We start from the raw sequence: 16,879 nt of genomic DNA, 5'->3' as shown, positions 1-16,879 counted from the left end.
AAATACACAGTTTACAAATTAAATCATAATTAAAATAACTTACCACAGACAGGTTTGATAGACTTCTTTGCACAACAATCCTCGACTTCATCTATACCATGTTTACAAATCTCCTGTACATCTGGATCAAGGTATGTGTTACATGTAGGTCCAATGATAGGTGTAACATTTCAGTTACCAATTCATCAGAATATATTATGGTGCTGATATTTTTCTCTCCTATCAGATGATGTATTTCATAAATCAAATATTATTCAACCTATTTACAATGTACAACTGGCCTATCTACAAACAAATAGTGTTGATACAGGAAATAGTCAAGTGCTATAAAAGAATTAACTCATAATTTATATTAACAAGATACAGTATGTTTGCATACTTCAGTTTATTAAATTTACTCTAGATTTCAGCACTATGTAAAATTACTAGACAATGTGTAATTATAATATGTGTCTTTTAAGTTTAAATAACACAATAGAGCTAAACCCAAGTCCAATTATACACATTTTTGTCAGTGTTTAGGACTACCTACCTAGCTAGTATAAATAAATAGAGCATTATCAGTGATGTTTACAACTGAAGACAACATGTTAATGTAATCATTGTTTAAATCTATCATCTTTTTACCATACCATACATTCATGTTGATTACAATCAAGTTTATATCCTATCAGATCTAACTAATTAACTAATTTAACGTCAATCATGTTTCTAAATCTATTTAAATTTAAGAAATACATGAAATACGGTTTTGATTAATATATTTAACAAAAACTCAGTTACCAATTAATGTATTGACTAAAGAGTTTAAAATTTACATACAATAACATTTATTGATTAAAGCAGAAAAATAAACATGACCTACATGTCAAAGTACATAACCAGTTAACATGTTTACATGTAATCAGGTAATATAAATATGTTGTGTAACTAAGTAGTCAAAATCGATATAATCGTAAACCTTGTACTTACCTTTCAACTCTTTCATCAAAATGAAGTCTTCTCCAAAATCTAAATAAATCATCTTTTTACATATAAATAAATAACATAGTCCGATTGATCAATGTTTTGAAATGTAAACATTCACTCTCAACATGTCTTGTCTTGACATATGGCGGGAATATTTTATCTCAAGTTTTTTTCTTTCTAATTAGAAGAGTAATTCAAGGGAGATAATCAAATTTAAATATATTTAAATACACCTACGGGAAATCAGTTTCACAATAAATGAAACAATGACGTCTGTTTATGAAACCCACATAACGATATCATATATATCACTTCTTTTTGACATTATAATTACTAATTAAATTAGATCTAATATGATACCAAATAATTCACGGTAGGCCTATATGGTGTATTGAACCAGATGTCCTCATATGAAACCAAATTATCTGTGATATAAGTTCATTTTTTATTATATGAAATTAGATATAGTGTAGTATTGTAAGCTTGACCAACATGGTATATGTACGTCCTATATTATTAAAACAATCTGAGCATAATCCTTAGTGCAATGTATAGAAACACTTGAGATCTTTTACATCAAAAAGAATTATATCAAAGATTAGTTCATTTCGAAATGTATATTGAAATCAAGTCTGCTGCAAACAGTAATAAATAGCAGTGAGTTTTTTTACATTATATCTTCACAATTCTTCTATATAGTATATTACCAAGTAATGCCGTCTTTATTGACAAAGCATTATTGATGGTTTTATTGGTGTTCAAAGTTATTAAATACGGTACAAACAAATGATTAATTTGAAACGGTGGTCTTACCTGGCGGATAAATTTTGTAGGAATATTCACCATGAGTGATCTGCCATTACTTGCGTTAATACGGATTGATGCTTGGTGTACGTGACAGAAGTAAAATAATGTTAACTACGAATAGAATTCGTAATATACTTGAGAACAAATGTCGTGGAACACTAGGGCAGATTTGATATCACATCAGTACTTTCATGCATTATATACTGATTATCGCATGGTTTGGAACGTTTTCTTTGTTCTTACTAACCCATATACTCAGTACACTTTCAAAGAGCATTTGAAAACTGTATTGATATATAGCAGTACAGTTTTTTTTCATTGATTCATGTAGGAAAAAAACTCAACTGCTATATATAGCAGTTGAGATTTTTTCGCACCTTGTATATATCAGTACAGTTTTTTCATTGAGGCTCCAATGGGGCAGCGGTAACGAACATTCCAAAGTAGCAAAAAAAATAGATCTAAATAAATAAATAAAAAATAGAAAAAAAAATAAGTAAAAAAGAAAATTAATTAATTTTTTTCATATGATTACGCAACCGCTGAAATCAAAAGGCACATCCGCTGAATGAATTATTTTCACTGAAAAAGCCCTTAAATCTTGAATTCGAATAACTTTCTCCACAAACTATCAGTTTACAAACCGTCTCTGTCATTGGACGTTGTTTTAAGTTTTCATTATATATAGCTGTGAGGTAGCTTAACTGGTATTGATTCATTTTATCAGAGACATAAATATCTATGTCTCTGATTTTATCTGGGAGTGAGAATGTGAAAAGGTGAAAGAAGGCACAAGAGAGAGAAATGCGCGTTTTTGTTTTTTTATATTTATTTATTTTATATTTTTTTTGCATTTTTTTTTTCTAATTTCCATTACAAAAAAAATGACATAAAACAGTTATAGTATATGAAAGTCGTGATAGTTACGAGGATATAACACTGGTTTGGGCGACATCTTGGGATGTTTCTGCAAAAAAATTGTCTCGGCCTAACGGCCTCGACATTTTTTAACAGAAACACCCTTTGATAACGCCCCTGCCAGTGTTATATCCTCGTAACAAACTCGTTTCATATACTATAACTATTACATAATTTGTAATATGATTATCATTATGTCTGAATCTACAACGGTCTCATCCATGGCTTACACATGGTATCTTATATTGTGATTTCATACAATGAAACAAGTTTCAGAACATAGTTACATTGATGCAATTAATTGAAAAATTTGTACCGTAACATATCGATCAGAATCAACTTATATATTGTTTCATCACTCTAATTCACTGACGGCATGGTTTCATATATTGTAAAAATGAATAATTTGGTCTCATATAACTACCGCCTGGTTCCATGCATGACATTTTTGTACCAAATTTTGGAGACTATACGGTATCATATAAATAAATGTAAAATATTCCTACTTTGGTAACATACACTGATGACATGGTTTCGCACAATATCAAAATAAAATGAATATATTGATAATCACCGGCTTCATATGAGGATATATGGTTTCATTCATAACAACTTTACCGCCGTTTCCGTTCTTAAACTGATAGAATATTTAAATTAACTAATCTATTGATAATTCGGTTTTATATAAATAAAGACATGACTAATTTAATACTATATATTGAAGAATCGGTATTAAATGACAATTGCATAATAAAAGAATTAATACTAAATGTTATAAAAAAAACTAAACGAAAATAAGAATACCGTAAATGTAAACTATTAGAGTTTTCAAATAATTACTGCATTACCTGCACTTATCTCTACAGACGCGTTCACTAAAACGCGCACGTGCAAAACACATTGTCAATAATTGTTTCCTACACGTAAAATATTGTTGATATTGCGAGAGCTTTAACGACACTATTTCGAGAGCTTTAACAACAATTAAATGAAATTCTAAACTAGTAGGAGAATCTCCAATAGATGCCAACGATGTACAATCATACATTTTGGTGCTATCTTTCATGTCATAAAGGAAAAAAGACCTTTTTATCGACCCATAGCAATATAAAGAATATGTCGAGCGTACGCAGAGAGCGTGAGTTCATGTATTCGCGCGATGAATCATAAATGAACATGTTGAGTGGAGGTTTTTTTCCTCCCTCTGTTCGTTCAATAATGTAATTTCGCTACAGTGCTTTAATGATACAATTTTTATGTGAATGCGAATGTTTACATTCAATTTTCTGCTTGTTTATATGTGATTTTATGAGTAGCTTACTTTAGTGGTTATATGAAACAGGAGCTATTTTCTGTTTGGTAGTGAGGACACAACAGTTAAGGATTTATAGCATATGGTATGTAAAAAATAAACTTTCACTTTTAGTGTGTAAATAAAGTTCTTCTTTGTTTCCTCTACAATAAGATCATTTATTTTGCTTGGTTTCCTTTTTTTTTCGTATGGTTTCTTGATTAACAAAATGTTTTTGTTGCAATATTAAAGTCGATAATGAAATTATGATGCAGTTCAGTGTGAAAGCTTCGATCACATTAAGAGCCAACTTATGTTGTTGGTTTTATAATGAAATATTCCATCTGCCGTGTGTGTATATCGTATTATATTATTTTAGGAAACTAATGCGAACAATCTCATGAAATAGATATAAACTTAACAAAAAAATCCTCTCAAGTCTTGGCAATATCTCTTAAACACTTAAAACTACAGGTACAGAACGCCTTCCTCATTAAACATTGTACGCTGATAGTCTGTGAAATTGAAGTTTAATAGAAAAAAAACAGGCCGGTATTTAACGTGTGAATGTAGTTCCCTCTTTAAAATATCATTTAATTATAAAACTATTGTAAAGTCAATACATAAAAACTGACGGGGATAAAAATCATCATATTATTTCCGCAATTTCTGAAATAAAACTGCTTTCATTCAATATAGTATCTTGTATTTTTATGAATAAATTGACACGCCTCGGCCGTTGTATGAATCATTTAGTCCGGATAATTGTTCCGTATAATTCCAATGACGTGTACAATACGCTTCAAGTATTTAACATTAACATCGATTCCAGGATTAATGTCATGTTGTAAGATGCCCTTATCATATCGGAAATGTTTCTCTGCCATAGTTTACCATTCATTTATACATGTATGTCATTTACAAATGGCCTTTCTAAAATTATTAGTATGAATGAATCAGGATGATGTCATAGACCGTTTGTGCTTTATAATACCTTACCGTTTTGAACTAATATAATGTTATTGGCAAGGCTGTAAATTTAACACAGTTGCTGGAGTTCTACGTTTACAATTTTTCTTGTTATTTCTATGGCATCATCATATAGCAACATTTAATAAGAAAACAGTGGGATTTATAGTAGATGTTATAATACAGCGTTAATTTAACAGGGATACAAAATAACGTTAAGCCATGTGAAGTCCAGCAAACACGCACATCTGTGTCATAGAATGGTATCATTTTTACATCATTAACATCATTTTGGACAAGACATTCAAAACAAATACATTTGTATAGGCATACGATTTAGAATTAATTAATATGCAATAAAAGTAAACAGTGTTCCTGTGTATATTAAGTTTTAAATGTATATACACACATATATATGTATAGAGAGATTAGAATTATGATACTATTGATTCTGTCTAGACGGCTTGTAGGCAGCTGCAACAATATTCCTACCGTACCCATACAATCTACTAATCTTGATTAGAAATGACACTATGTCAAAGGTCTGTGAACGTAGGTGTGTACGGACATGATAAAGAGGGTCTTATCTTCCAGAATACCGGACAAAGCTTTTTCTTGTAGATCTTGATTAACCAAACTTAAGAAAGATATATATATATATATATATATATATATATATATATATATATATATATATATATATATATATATATATATATATATATATATATATATATATATATATATATATATATATAGATAAAATTATAATGTTTAAGAAATAACAAACTCTATGTAAATTCGGTAGCGCTTTCAATGCTTTCTTCGCATATCTTCAGCCGAAACTTTAATAAACAATATATATATATATTTGTTTGACATGAATTATAAACATTAATTAATGAAACCGTTTGTCTACAATATGACATTACTTGTTTTCAAGAGTAATTACTATTAAATAATTTAATCAACATTTGAGCTAGACATGTATTGTTCATTACTAACTGCACAGCTTCGTCAAAACTTCCTTTGGCGAAATATACGCATCGAACAAAGTTCTGAACGTTTATATTCTATTTGTATTTTCCTTGTTTGTTGCATGTTTATACCAGGAGTATCTGAAAGGAATATAATTAAGTCTTTTCTTTACCTTATATATTTGCTGTTAAATTTTTTACATTTAATATTTGTACCAATACAATTATGTTTAATAATGTATAAATTAACATAGAACATTTTTTTTTATGGTTTAGTGTTGTTATAATCAACATTACTTGTTTCAAAACGAGTGTTGTTTATGTTTCAAGATTGAACACGATTCATTTAACGAATGCGATAAAGTTCTAAACAACTGTAATGATGTAGAACATATGTTTAGAGTAATGATTAATAAATTAATAAAGTAATTTGTCGCAATTAATGGCCTTAATATGATGTATTCTTCTCATTCAATTTACGTTATATTGTAAGTTTTTTGGATCTGAAAGTTTTGAAACATATGTTGTGTATTGTTAGAGCTGTGTGATGTATTATGGAAAAATAGATATAGGGAGTAGAGTATAATATTCAAGGGAAATTATCTTAATCTAATGGTTTTAAGATGAATATCAATCCTAAGGAGCTCTAAATGTACTTAAGCATTAGATATTAAGAAACTATTCGTAACTAAAACAGCTTCAACCCACATAATTTATCTGTTTACGTCGTTATGCGGAAAGAGGCCAGAAACCCGTGGTTTAATAGGCACTTATTGAAAACCTTAAACTATACATAATAAATTAGATTGTGTTGATAAAGTGTTTAGTAAGGCCAAAAAGCAATCAATTACAGATGGTTAATATTTTTGAAAAGTCATATCTGTATCGTATAGTAATTAGTAGCAATTTTTACATTCAAGAGTTTTTTATGGATAAAAATAGCTGAAACGTATTTGTTCGAGGTCTCTTTATCTAATGCTGATCAAAAGAATAAATTCTCGCTTTTTAACAAACTGGTGCGTGACTATATCTAATTATCCAGGGCAAATTACATGTTACACATTTATGTATTATTTCTAGCTTAATCAAACAAAACGTCAAATCAACACAATATTATATACATGTACATGTTTTCACCATCACATCATTTAGCGATTTAACTTCACTCATTTCTTTCTCATGATCTGCAACATTAACTGGCATGTATACATTTTTAAATTTCTAAAAATAATCTAATTAAATGAGTCAATTTCCTGAAATCAGTGTTCATAGTTCAAGGTTTCTGGGATGTTTGTAATCTAATTAAACTTGTTTTTAGTATCTTTAAAGTGTTTTATATTGTTAGATAATTAAAGTACAAGGCTGGTTGCTTCTATTTAGTATGTTTATATTTCTATTGTTTTATTGTCGAATGTTAAAGTACAAGTTAAGCACAAGGCTAATTGATATCTAATATTAGACTTAGACTTTTATTAAAATATCAAGATGTAATCGAACTAGACTATGTTTTGTACTTTTGAAATATTGTTCTTTATGGTTAACAATTATGAGTCGCATGCTACCCACCTATGTGTGTAGCTTACACGTACATGCCTTGATTATTTGAATATCGTGTTGAATTGATAACTGTTTACCGTTTTTATTTTACTTTCAACATTGAAAATAAAGTGCATGTGTATTTTCCCTTTTTTCTGCGCAGTGTTATATAAGCCTCTCACATACGAACTTCACCTCGAAAGTGGTTCACAAAGTATTGAAAGGGTAGATTGATAGTATAATTCGTTTTCTCTTCGTCATCCTTCCTTAATCAATTATGCATGTGAAACTATTTATTTTGCTTTTAATCACCGCTATGTTGTTTACGGAACCATACCTTTGATTTATTTGTACTCTTTAGCATTAAAGTTAAGGTGAATTTGCAGTAAATTAATGAAGACAGAAACAACTAAATTACTACTGAACCTTTTTAAATTAGGGTTATAAATATATGTAATGGAACCAGGGCGATTGTTTTGTGACTATTACAATGGACTGAGTTTCTATTACTAAACAGACTTTTTTCAAGTAAAATTTAATTTTTAATCAGTGCATGTGATATGTATGATTTATTAAAATCTTTGTGATCAGTGATATCATGTATTTGTAAATTATACAGTCCTTTCGTTAAAACTATATTTAACTCAATGAATATTCAAATCATTCAAATCAAAGTAATTATATAGAAGAAACGGAAGTAGACAGAAAAGGTTAAATCAAAATATGAGACCAATTTCGATCTAATTAGATGATATGCATCCAATATAAACTCTAATATTGACATTTCCCTCGGCCGTTATATGTGTTGTTACAAAAACGAGAAATCCATTGATTCGATTACTCAAATACAAAATCTTTGAATTCAAAATGTCACCAAACCTTAAATTATAATTGATCGTGTTTTGCTGTCATGTCCACTCACTGAGTATTTTTTTGTTTCGAATGATTTGTTTTTATTCTGTTCTCCTTATTTGGTCACTAAATATAAAATTGAAATTCACTTTTTATTATGAAGCCTAGGAAACAATAAAGATATTGATAATATAATTGGTACACAATAAATAAATACAACTATAATATCTGAATGAATGTTTTGCATTTTCATTTAGGAAACGTATGATTACAATGAACGCGTGTGATGTTGATAAAATTTTAATGTAACATAACGTATAGCGAAGTATGTGAGATAATGTTAAAGGAGCATAACTTCAGATTCATTTATGCCCAAAAGAAGTCAAAATATGCAAACATAGCTCTTACTGCGTTAGACACAAACTGAAAATACCGAAATGGTGATAAATACATAAATCGCATATAACATGTAATTTGTTACTTGAACCTGTTACCATTATACTATTCTTAAAAAGTGTAGTGTATTTTTCTCCGGTTTCATTGTCATGATATACTTTGGCTCATCTGGAGTCATGCAGCTTTAAATATAATATATTCTGCAAGACACATGTCGTATTAAATAAAACACAAATCACACATAAAACCGATTCGAATATTCGTGCTGTAGGTCTCTGGTTAAATTAGATGTAACAAAACGTATGTCGTTTGAACATTAACTATTAGCATATCAAACATGATTACATTTGTACTGTTAATTGTTTAAATAATATCTTAAGTTACAGTCTCAGTCTTGTTCTAGACTTATGAATGAAATACTTCTCCGGTGTCTGTGTAATAAAAGTGTACAACAATTCATATTTTCCCATGCATTTGGTCTTTGATCGTGTCTGCAAAAATACCAGACACTTATATGAGAACATTTCTCTATTTATTGTATCATTTGTAAGATGATATAAAGATAATATCTGATATTTGTTAGTCTGAAAGCTATTTATATAAGATATAAAATGTCAAATCTGACGAAGAAGTTGCAAAATTAATTTGTTTCTCAAAATATTTCATTTGATCTCGAGTGCAGACGCTAATATACTTGATCTTCTTACTCATGGAAACATATTTCAAAATGTTTTTATTTACTTACTTACTTAACTTAATTGAAATAATATGACACATATTTAGGTACATGTATGGAATTTCAAATTTGTGAACAATGTTTTCGTTATCAAAATGAAAAAGGTATAACATGTTTATAACCTTTTAAATTATATATAAAAAATTTAAAAATTGCATAACTTTTACAGGCATTTCATTTGTACAACATTTATTTTTTTATGATGTAAGTATTATACATGTAATTGAATAACTGATATAAAACAATATTTAAATAAAAAGTAATAAAAAAATAACTATTTGAAAAGGGGTGATTGTATTTTATTTTAATCAATATTCCAAGTTTGTTTTCACAAGAGAAACCCCATCTTAGTTTAATAAAGAACAATTTGTCACTCACGACCCGTTTCTATCTACCATTAATTCTGAATACTTGTCTCATATTATGCAATGTGCTTCACGCATTTGCATTATCATATAATTGGTTTTATGAATATTATCAAATTGTAAAATGTCATTTTTGTTTATTTGCCAAGTCCACATTGATTCGTCATTTCTGTAAACCTATATGCTGTGAACATTTTGAATGAATTCCTTAGATAATATCAATGTTCATACTAATATGAATTTCCAATGCATTCTTTTCATTGGTGTAAAGCTTTAATGGAAGAAACTATATAGATTTAAAAAGACTACCATTTATATTTTCATATCCGTATATTAATTTCTAAATCATTTTATTATAACACAATATATCTTTCCCTAACAAAATATTCCAATGATATTTCGAAAGTAAAGCTAAGCGATGATGCTCGATTCTATCATCAGCCATTCAATTAAGGCACTCGAGTATAATTCTTAACAAACGATATTTATGCCAATTATTTTTCGTATAACAGTCAGTCCAATACAGCTTCATATTCATTTATATTGACATATTATTGCAAATAAATGTTACAAATTCACTCTTCAAACTATTTTCTATATGTTCACTAATAGTTAAAGCCATTTAGTATTATAACTTATAAACTTATAACAAATGTAATGAGGCATTGTCTTAAAACAAGGTTTTTAAGAAATAGAAATATAATGTTTTATCATTAATATTGCCTTTAAATATATCAGTTATATTAAAAGTTAAACTAAAATGAATATTACTGGACTATTAAAATTGTTATGAATAATATCAAAATAGTACGTAAACAACATTTGGTTGCAATATAATGTATTACGTTGATTGATTAAGTGAAGGAAGTGGCATTGTGTTCACGCTGAATCAGATGTCGCGATGATATTCATTGGCAAATACTGTGATATATATATTACACAAATAACGGATTAAAACTTATTTTTGTTGCTAATGCATGAAAAAGAAACACGGTATGCCGAATATCAAGCCTAAACACCTCAAGTAGCTGCAACAAGTCTTAACTGTTCTGTATAATCTACTTACATTTAAATGACATTGTGTCAGTGATATGTTTGTGTATCAATGAAATAGATAAGAAAATCCAGTCTGGACGCTTGAAGTATGCTGACGCACGTGTTTATAGATTTTACCAAAACGTATACTATGTGAATACACCTAAGTAATGAAAAAAAATTTTAGTAACGAACCTTCGTAATTGAAATAAAGAATAATTGAGCATTTTTATTACAGATTTATTGTATCCTTTCTAAAGCTAAATTGATGTTCAGCGAATGGAATTACGCAATATTTAACGTTATTTATGAAATGACCTCTCCCCAAATCAATGAATATCTATGTATTTTTTCCCAATCTAACTTACGCTGAAAGAAGTAAAACGACAATAAATTCACTTCGTGCACACATCATCATTAATTATGTTTCACCTTAACTGTTCTTTGATGTTAATTATTGATTTTATAACTATACTCGAGCATCAAAGTATATACATTTGCAGTAAATAAGAGGAAACATATATTTGTATAAGTGTCAGAAGTAATCGTAAATATTCGTGATATATTTTGCTTTAATTAACAGACTCCATAAAATCCAGTCTACCATTTTCAGCTGTTGATAAAAGTTTCCCCGTACTTCACTTCTGTGTTGTTACTGGCCCTTGGATTCATTGAATCCAGCACTTTTAAGTGTTGATAATTCAGTACCGCTCAAGCCGGTGCAAGGGGGAGTGAGGGATGTTGCACTCTCCCAGTCTCCCTTATGTACAGACTCAATCAAACCGAGTCTGCAAGTTTCATGTAAATTTGCTGTTTTTATTTTTTCCAAAGGATAACTTTTACTAGATATTTGAATATTTTTTTATCCTTCATCTCAGGGGTTCTTCCTTTTCACAAGAAATTACACTGATGAAGTGGGCATAAAACTTAACACCAAACAAGGCACAAAATATTTACTGATATTTTGCTTTTTTGCCCAGAAACTGACAAACTAAACGTGCGAATATGGATAAAATTTTTAAATCATACCATGATAATATTGTTTAATAAGGCATCTGTATTGTTGTTTGTCAAAAACGTTCTTTTTGTGACATTGCATTTATATAGCTTATGGTGATGGATTCCAAAATATGTATAGAAAACTATAGACAACTACTAGATTAATTTGAATACATTTTGTACTAAATTTTGATACTGGTATGTACGATTACAATGTAAGAGTTGGGTTATTCTCTCATGACAATTTTGTTGCATTTTTATCCGTAAATAATAGAATAAAATGATATATTTTGATTGTTTCGCATATGTTTTTCTTTTCGTTTTCATCAAGTTCACCTCAACTATTTGTGTGAAACATTAAACAGTGCGTTATACTAATGTTTCATATATAATATTTCCCATGCATTTTCGCTTGAACGTGTCTGCAAAAATGCCATTAACTTATAAATGAACAATTCTCTCTTTATTAAATGATATAGGTATATATTTATCTGGAAGCTATTTTTGATATTTGTTACGAAAATGGAACTGCTCGTTTGTTCAACAACAAGATCTGATTACGCGTTATGAAAGAGTTTTATTTGTTTCAACCTATTAGAATGAAAATCGCTGGAACTAACGGTTTTGCGTATTATTGTTACGGTGTTTAAATAGTTATCGAATTTCATGACAGTTACATAGTTTTCCCTTTACATGTAAAAAAGAAACTTATGATCTTCTTTTCAACTGCAACCATGAAAACTATTCAAAACCCATGTTTTTAGAATGATCGCTAAAATGCTTAAAAACCGATGCAGTTTTTAACGGACACACATTTTGTTTTTCAATTTGCAACTTATATTGAATTCCGACTATTATTGTTTAAGATAAGATGCAATACAAAAGTTGTATGTGTCAATACCGAGTGATTTGGCTTTGTACAATGTGCAATGTTTTGTCCTATCATTTTCATGTATTCCCTTAGACAACTGACAATGTATTAATCTTTAATTTTAAAATGGTTGTTTTTGGAAACCAACCTAAAACATTGCTATGAAATATTTTACAACGTGCAAGTTATGCTCAATCTTAAGAATCATTTAAATAATGAATAAACACTGTTGTTTTAAATATGAATTGATCTTTCTTCAAGCTGTTGCTCCATACAGTGGGTGTTTGTTAGAATGTTCTGACCTTCTTGACATGTTTACTTGTTAATGCATAAACTTAGCTTTAAATGTATTAGTACTGACGAGAAACAAAATACTTAGTGTTTCTTTGAATATTGGGGAGAATAATAAAAAGAAAGAAATGAAAAATTTGATTTATCGGAAATTTGTATGAAGGTCATATAATTAGTGTTTCTCTTTCAAAGAACGCTTATTTTATATATACTATACAAACATTTTGTATGTACATGTTAAATTTTGCAGGCTTGTCATTTCCTGTTTCTCTCACTTAATTTAAAGGTTCCAATTAATTATATATATTTATTATACTGAAGCATGTTACACTGGGATAAGAGTAGTACTATATAATACATTGATATTTTGTATACACAAATCTGTTTGACACACACAATTATATCATTGATATTGTTTTACATCACATTCAAGCATTTACAAGTTGGAAATTATTCCTATAATATTTCAAAAATACTTTTGTACTATTATGATGTACAAAATTAATAACGGCCATTTAACAATGTTTGAAATAGTTTTTATAGTCTCAATATGAGCAAGTTTGAAAAGTTACAAAACATTTGGTTTATAAATTCAAATTTATTTCTATATTTCGATGTTAAGTGTAATATCCTACGTGCCTAGTTCTTTTTGCATCATATTTTAGCAAGAACACTATATCTGTGTTCTAGCAAATCTTTAATGATTTAACATATTCAATAGATTTTATATTAATTCCCATCCTTTTCAGTTTAATAATATTTTATTGAGAAGTATATCTCAATCTCCGATACTTCATCTATTGTAGTCATGTAAATCATAAAACTGTCACAGTATTAATAAAACTGAAAATATTTTAATTTGCATGAACATCTGCTCCCGAGTTTTCGCATTTATTTACTTAACTTATTTTAGAAAGCAGATACATAATCTTTAAGCTATCTCATTCATAGATTGGAAATAAACATATAGACATATTTGAAATACCAAAACACCGTGTCTTAAGATAAAACGACATTTAAATATGTGTTTTTGTATGCATGAAGTTTCTTAAACTTTAAAAGAAATTTATATTCTATTTTTTTTTGACAATTTTCTGTTTAGATATTCTGTCCGAATCATTTCTCATATCAAAAAAAAATAACTTGTATGTTCAAATCGTACAATAAGATAACATGTATATAGATTTATCAAAAACAAAACACTTTTTTCATACTTTGTGGAAATAATTCTTATATGCGTTCAGTGTAATTCTAAAGAATTAGTTAATTTGATATCCATTTGTTTAAATCAGTAAAGATGTTAATATTTTAATTTCCGTTGCTTGTAAAAAAACAGTAATTGAACATTCAGTTATAAATTGAAAAAATGTGCAGCCAGATTTCTGGAATACTCGAGAGAAACCCGTTTAAAAAAGCATAAGTTAGTTATTGATCTAGTCTAGACAAATTCAGTTTCGGTCAATACAAGTGGCCCATACAATAATCTATACAGGAAACATAACAACTTGACTAGAAATGACATTTCTATACTGTAGGTCGTAGCTGGCGAGGGAGTGTATATTAAGTGAGAATGTAAATACTTGTGATTTATACAATAATCTTTATTCAAGCTGTTGCCTTGTAACTATTTATTATTCTAAAGATTTTCATACAGTAATTTCGGAGCAAATAAATTGTTTGTCAATATTATAACTTAAAGTATTTTTCCATGTCGACGATAGAATCATATTCCGGCAAACAATTTTGCTAAAATATATATTAAATTTTCACTTTTGTATATATTATATTATTGCTTGTCAGTAATAAATAACACTGGTACAGTCTTAAGTACATTTATGTGTGTGTCTTTACTTAACAACTGCTGCACATGTAGATTATGCCAAGTCCTCATTCAACCAGCTTAATTGTGATTGTGCAGACGTTTTTGTACTTTCTAGTTATTACATGAAATCAGCATATCAAAGTTTTATAATTGTGTTGATACTCTAACATGAGTAAAAGCCACTCTACACTCTGGTGACTGTTTAAATATTACGGTTATTATTTTGTTAAACAATATCGATATAAAAATGAAATTGTATAATCATTCATCTTTAACATGGTCCTGCTGCAAAGATTAATAACTTAAATTGTTGACTGAAATCCTTTCTGTCAGTATTTGTATTAATAATACAACAAGTTTGACTATCTGTTTGTTTTTTGATATATTATTTAATTTTGTTAATTGCGAAGATCTAGCTATTAAATTACTGGTATTTAATTAAAAGGCATTACAAGATGATTCATTGTTGATAAAATTGATAATGTCAATGTGTCAATATTGTTATATCATTTCATTTTATACTCTCACTGTCAGTGTAAGAAAACAATTTGACTTTGGTCAATGTCATATCAAAGGTCATATAAAGGAACACAAAAGAAATGTCAAACAATCTTATGTGTTTTTGTTAAGATTTAAATTGATCTCTCTTTTTTGTTGCTGTTGTTGATGTTGTTTTTGAATCGCACCGACACTGAAAGTCATATGGCATGTTTCAAAATTTGTTGGCTGAGGTTAACGTTTGTGCACTTTGTCAGCCTGGGTAGAACCAACGACGCTCCGAAGTTGATCATAAAAGCTGACACTGTTACAGTAAAATGCTCTGATATATGAATCATGATCAATTACAATTCACATATTCAATACAGAAATGCAGTTTGTATAATTGACAGAGGCAAATTTTGTTGTATAATTTAATGGTGGTTTATTTTGAAATTATGATGTCAAACAGTTTTAAAAACAAAAGTGAAGAAGATAAATTGTCCATGTCTCGATCATCTATGTGTTGTTGTACAGATGTTGAAATAAGCTTTCATTGGTTTTATTAGGGCTGATGTAGGCAGGTGCAACAATATTCCTCTTCAACAGCTTCTGTGTAATCTGCTAATCAGAAATGACAAAGTGTCCTGGGCTTATTTAAGAAGGTGCATGAACACGTAAAGAATTAGCCATGTAGGTTTATATCTCACACATGACTTGCTCTTTTCCCTGTCTAACGTCAGATTGTTGGTATTTTTAAATATTTATTTAATACTTTTGTGGCGAAGCTCATGACGAAATATCTAATATATGAATTTAGACATAAACATGGCATTTTTTTAGATTTGAGCATTTTGCTCCTCATACATAACATAATTATACATAATTGTGTCACAGTCAAAATATTATAGTGATATAATACAATCTTAAAAATAATATGTGTACATATTGACAAAGAATGTATAAAAAGTCATCAGTTTCATTTGAAATAACATGAACCGAAGTTCTTGACGTACATGACAATATACATGTATATCTGTCTTTAATTGTTATTTTTACATTTATTGCAATAGATTATGCCTAATCTTAAAAGCACAATTTAGGAGAAAAGTTAAGTCAGTCTATTTTCCGTAGCAAGGTAAGAATAATGTACAATATAATACATTTGCCGTAGCAAACTGCTGTTCTTTTGATGATACATACCATGTCTTATTTGCGAAAAAGATAAACTAAATGCCAAAATGATACATATACATATCCAATTAGCTTCTCACACACATATTGTAATCTACAAATGTGCTCTTTGAAGTTTGAATAATATATATTGATTTTACAATAACTACAGCATCAAAGAATGTTCATATGTAGTAAAATATCGCAGACATAAACAACTTAATTACTACAGATTCCTTAGATACTTTGAACTGAGATATTTCCTATACCGCACTTGTTTTGTTAGCAATGGTTTTCATGATGATTTTGAACTGCCGAATGGTTAAAGCATTTGCAAATAAAAATCAATCTCAAATGTAATGATAGCAATTATCGATGGACGCTGTGGAAAAAAA

At 28.7% G+C, this 16,879-nt stretch overlaps 1 protein-coding gene across 1 annotated transcript in view; it reads left to right on the top strand.

The window, feature by feature from the left end:
- The first annotated feature begins 3,906 nt into the window (after positions 1–3,906).
- The window catches only part of LOC132741324 (uncharacterized), a 99,780-nt gene continuing 86,807 nt past the window's right edge, over positions 3,907–16,879 (top strand). Inside the window, exon 1 of the mRNA XM_060729458.1 lies at positions 3,907–4,091. The gene's annotated coding sequence lies outside the window, so the exon portion shown is untranslated. The remainder of the gene's footprint in view (positions 4,092–16,879) is intronic.

The sequence above is a fragment of the Ruditapes philippinarum genome, unplaced genomic scaffold (assembly GCF_026571515.1).
Source record: "Ruditapes philippinarum isolate M1 unplaced genomic scaffold, ASM2657151v2 ctg1247_1_1_1_1, whole genome shotgun sequence".
Classification (NCBI taxonomy): Eukaryota; Metazoa; Mollusca; class Bivalvia; order Venerida; family Veneridae; genus Ruditapes; species Ruditapes philippinarum.
Note: the sequence above shows the minus strand (reverse complement) of the source record. Positions and strands in the feature narration are given on the sequence as shown.